The sequence below is a fragment of the Saccoglossus kowalevskii genome, chromosome 11 (genome assembly GCF_978046115.1).
Source record: "Saccoglossus kowalevskii chromosome 11, keSacKowa6.1, whole genome shotgun sequence".
Classification (NCBI taxonomy): domain Eukaryota; kingdom Metazoa; phylum Hemichordata; class Enteropneusta; family Harrimaniidae; genus Saccoglossus; species Saccoglossus kowalevskii.
The window spans coordinates 29,677,635-29,682,388 of NC_140651.1; the positions used below are offsets into that span (position 1 = coordinate 29,677,635).

Below are 4,754 nucleotides of genomic sequence, written 5' to 3' on the forward strand. Positions count from 1 at the left end.
CAACAATGTTATATTTTCATTGACTTTTGTTTTATATTTAAAATTCATATCTGACTAAAGCTAAATGAATCTAATTGTACTTGATATATTGTTTTTCTTTTGCAAAACGCAGGAACGCAAGAACCCTGGAATGTACTTTAGGGTGTCCATTTTTATAGTGCCAGTATCCAATATGATGTATTATTACTCTATAATTAATCAGGACACAAACCAGGACGTCATTGGCTGATGAATAAAATACAAGAATTGCGTCAACAGTGGATCATATACACTTACAAGGACATGTGCTTAGAAATTGTATGCTCTGTGCATGACTATGTTTATTATAAGTTGAAATGTAAAGCTGTGTTTAAATTCTATCTTGGGAAGTGTTTTTTCAATAATTTGAAAATGTTTATTGAAACTAAAATGAATCAACATTGTTAATTAAAAAAATAGTTTTGTTTGAAACTTGTCAATTGATTGTTAATAGATTAGTAAATATACCTGACAATGGATACCAACATACCACTGGTGATATGTACATTGCTTTTGCCCAATTGGCACCTTTTTGTGTTAAATTATTCAATTAACAGCTTGAATAATATGTTCTACAGTAGTACTATGCACCATTCATTTTTAGTTTGTTAAAATAATGAAACAAATAATTTGTGTTTATTAATTAACTAATATTTTCCCACATTTGAATGTAATTATTTCTCTGGAACCCCTGTCATATGAATTACTGTAGTAATGACCTGCAAGTTAAAAAAAGAGATGAAGGTGTTTTAAATACATTGATCTGTGTCAAAATAATAAGGTATTTACTAGTAGTTCATTACTGGGATGGGGAATAGTTGTAAATTTAAAAGAAAATTAGTTTCATTACGTTTACATAAACCTTATTTTGCATATACCATAAATTTCATTTATTTAGCGATTTTGAAAATGTTCAGCAATTAGTCTGTCATGTGGCACTTGCGTGTGAAACTTCATATATTCAATTGTGTATTTCCTGACTTTTGAATGCTGTAAAACTATTTAATTTAACTGACATTTAATTTTAATGTTTTGATGTTTTTAGCATGTTCACTGTGTTTTAATTTCTTGTCAAGGAAATATTGAATTTTATTGTTATTTTACATGTTCACAACACAACACAACACAACTCAACTCGAACATAGATCATAAATTACTTTAATTTGGAAAAGTTTGTGAATTTGCAAAAAATGGTGCTTTCTCATCACCATAATTATATAACAATTCTGCCCCTTCTGGTATGTAATATTTGGAAATCATAACCACACACGGCCTGTCATTAATCTTCAGTTGTTTTGTGACAATGTTGGAATGCTTTTTGGAATGGTTCAGGAAAAAGGTAATTCCACTTGTTTCCCACATCTTCTTTTCACTGTGTGGATTTATTCTGAAAATATATGGCCATGATGATATTAACATGAGAGAGTGAGTGAGTGAGTGAATGAAGGTGAGGGTGGGTGAGTGAGTGAAGATGAGGACAAGTGAGTGAAGATGAGGGCGAGTGAGGGTAAGTGAATGAAGGTGAGGGTGGGTGAGGGTGAGTGAGTGAGTGAATGAAGGTGATGGTGGGTGAGTGAGTGACGGTGTGTGGATGAGGGTGAGTGATTGAAGGTGAGGGTGGGTGAGTGAGTGAAGATGAGGGCAGTGAGTGAAGATGAGGGTGAGTGAATGAAGGTGAGGGTGAGTGAGGGTGGGTGAGGGTGAGTGAGTGTGAGTGAATGAAGGTGAGGGTGGGTGAGTGAGTGAGGGAGTGAAGATGAGGGCGAGTGAGAAAAGGTGAGGGTGAGTGAGTGAAGGTGTGTGGATGAGGGTGAGTGATTGAAGGTGAGGGTGAGTGATTGAAGGTGAGAGTGAGTTAGAGAAGACGAGTGAGTGAAGATGAGGGTGGGTGATTCAAGGAGAGAGTGAGTTAGAGAAGGCGAGTGAGTGAAGGGTGAGTGAGAGTGATTGAGTGAAGGTGAACGAGTGAGTGAAGGTGTGTGAGTGAAGGAGAGGGTGAGTGAAGGTGAGCGAGTGAGTGAAGGTGTGTGAGTGAAGGTGGGTGAGTGAGTGAAGGTGAGGCTGATGGAAGTGAAGCTGAGGGTGAGTGTGTGAGTGAAGGTAAGGGTGAGGGTGGGTGAGTGAGTGAGTGAAAGTGTGTGACTGAAGGTGAGTGAGTGAGTGAATGAGGGTGAGTGAAGATGAGACTGAGGGTGAGTGAGTAAGTAAAGCTGAGGGTGAGTGAGTGGGAGTAAAGATGAGTGAGTGAAGGTGAGTGGGTGAAGATGGGAGTGAGTTAGAGAAGGTGAGTGAGTGAAGACGAGGGTGAGTGAATGGAGGTGTGGATGAGAGTGAGTGAAGATAAGGGGGAGTGAAGGTAAGGGTGAGTGAATGAAGGTGAGTGAGTGAGCGAAGGTGAGCGAGTGAGTGAGTGAAGGTGAGAGTGAGTTTGAGAAGGCGAGTGATTGAAGATGAGGGCGAGTGAGTAAATGAAGATGAGGGTGAGTGGGTGAAGGAGTGAGTGAGTGAAGGTAAAGGTAAGTTAGTGAAGGTAAGGGTGAGTGAGTGAGTGGGTGAGGTGAGTGAGTGAAGGTGAGGCTGAGGATGGGTGAATGAAGGTGAGGGTGGGTGAATGAAGGTGAGCATGAAGGTGAGTGGGTGAGAGTGAGTGAATGAAGGTGAGTGAGTGAGTGAGTGAGTGAATGAAGATGAGTGAAGGTGAGAAAGTGAGTGAAGGTGAGGCTGAGGGAGTAAAGCTGAGTGGGTGAGGGTGAGTGAGTGAAGATGTGTGTGTGAGTGAGTGAAAGGGTTAATTGATGCGTCATTTGAGTATGACAGTGAATGGATGGGTGGGTGGTTGGTTGGATGGATGTGTTTATATATACAACAGTGAGTCAATCTGTTGGTGAGCGAATGGGTGCTTGAGTTGGCAAGTGTGTAATGAGTAAGTTGATATAATGTACATATGACTGAGTGAATTAACTAGATTTAGTGTTGATTAAGTGAGCGAATGAAGCTATCTTTGGGTTGACAAATCAGTGAGCTAGTGGTAAGGTGGGACAGTTAAGTTATAGCGTGTGCGAGTTAAAATGGGTTAATGAAATGTGGGCAAGTCAGAGAGAAATCAATGTTTCACTCAGCAAGTCATTTGGTTGGTGAGTTAATAATATATGTCTGATTGTTACTGAATTATTTCGTTGTTAAGTGGGTGAGTAGAAAGGAATTTATTAAACAATGAGTCACTCATTTAGTCAATCAGTTGAGAGTAATGAGTGAATTGCGGTTGACCTAATGAAAGGGTGGCTTGATAATGTAAGAGTTGTGGGTGAATTAGATTTAGTTGTGAGTGAGTTTGTTGGAGGATGATCAAATGGGTGGGTGAGTGAGTTTGTGTGCGAGTTTGTGTGTGTCAGTGGGTGGAGTGTTTGAGTTCAATGAATTGGGGTGGGAGAGGGTAAGCGAGTGCGTGAGAATGGGTGAATTGCCATTGTGCGTGTGTGTGTGTGTGTGTGAGCGAGCTAGTTGATAAGAGCGAGTGTGTGACAGCAAGTGCATAATTCATTTCATTAGTTTTACATTAAATTGTATGAAAGTAGTGTTACATATAACTACTAACACTAAGAAAATATTATGGCAAATATTGTGGCTGATTATATACTCACACCATGCCGGAATATTCCAGGTGATACATGCCACAACGTTCACCTGTTACCGCATACTGTCGTTCTAGTTGTTCAGCCTCTGCTCTGTCAATTATTTCTCCGTCGTACACCCCAATTATCTCATTTGCTTTTATATCTTGTTTTGCAAAGGCGCACTTTCCCGCTTCTCTAAAATCTCTGTTAACGACTTCAACCTTAATTTCAATGTAAACAAATATTGTTTTTTGTTTTGATTTCACTAGACTATTCTGGGGGTCTTTTAGTAAAAATCAAATTCAAAAATCGGCCCTCGAAATATATTTTCGATATAAAAACACTCTTTTATTACATGTACACTATACTAGTTACAAATAATTGTTAAATTAAACTATCATTGCCGCATATTACACAATATATAAAGCTAGCAACGATATCATTCTTTTTGATTTCTGAGAATGTCGAAAAGGGACCCTGTTATGAAGCATAATTTCTAGAACACTTGGGTGCCTCGCTTTTCCGTGAGTTTTACCAGTGATCCCCTGGGAAGATCATGTACCAAATCTTATCGTCATAATACATTAAACAACAAAATATCTATTCTATATACTGAACTGTTAGAGTTACGAGCATCGAGTTACGAAAACATTGAGTTACAAATATTACCACGCCCATATTTTATAAATCACGCCCCTTTTGCGAAACCACACCCAAATTGTAACTATGGCCAATCAACAGTTACTGTAGAATACTTTATTTTCGCTTGGAATTTATTTTCGCTATTTTCGCTGAAGGGATGATTCCGTGAAAATAAAATCCAGCGAATATACTTTTTTTCCTATATTTTCACTTTAAACTCATCCAAAATCAGTGAAAATAAATTCCAAGCAAACGCCCAAAAAGCCTTTTCAGCGAAAATTAATTCCGGCGAAAATAAAGTATTCCACAGTAACAAAACTTCGCGTTATGGGCAACATACTTAATAGTTGAACGTTAAAAAAAATCATGCTGCCTGTAACTCGATGTTTGGTTAACTGTTACTTAAAGTTCAAGTTACTAAATGTGGACCTTCAACAACTAAAAATGTATTTTACCTGTAACTCGGAATTCTGTTGACTA

At 38.4% G+C, this 4,754-nt stretch overlaps 1 long non-coding RNA gene across 1 annotated transcript; it reads right to left on the minus strand.

Annotated features, from left to right (window-relative positions):
* Positions 1-1,160: 1,160 nt before the first annotated feature.
* On the minus strand, positions 1,161-4,381 carry LOC146736624 (uncharacterized). Its single transcript, XR_014930867.1, has 2 exons — positions 3,660-4,381; positions 1,161-1,405 (listed from the first exon to the last, which is right to left on the minus strand). It is a non-coding gene; the product is annotated as an uncharacterized LOC146736624 (long non-coding RNA).
* Positions 4,382-4,754: the final 373 nt, after the last annotated feature.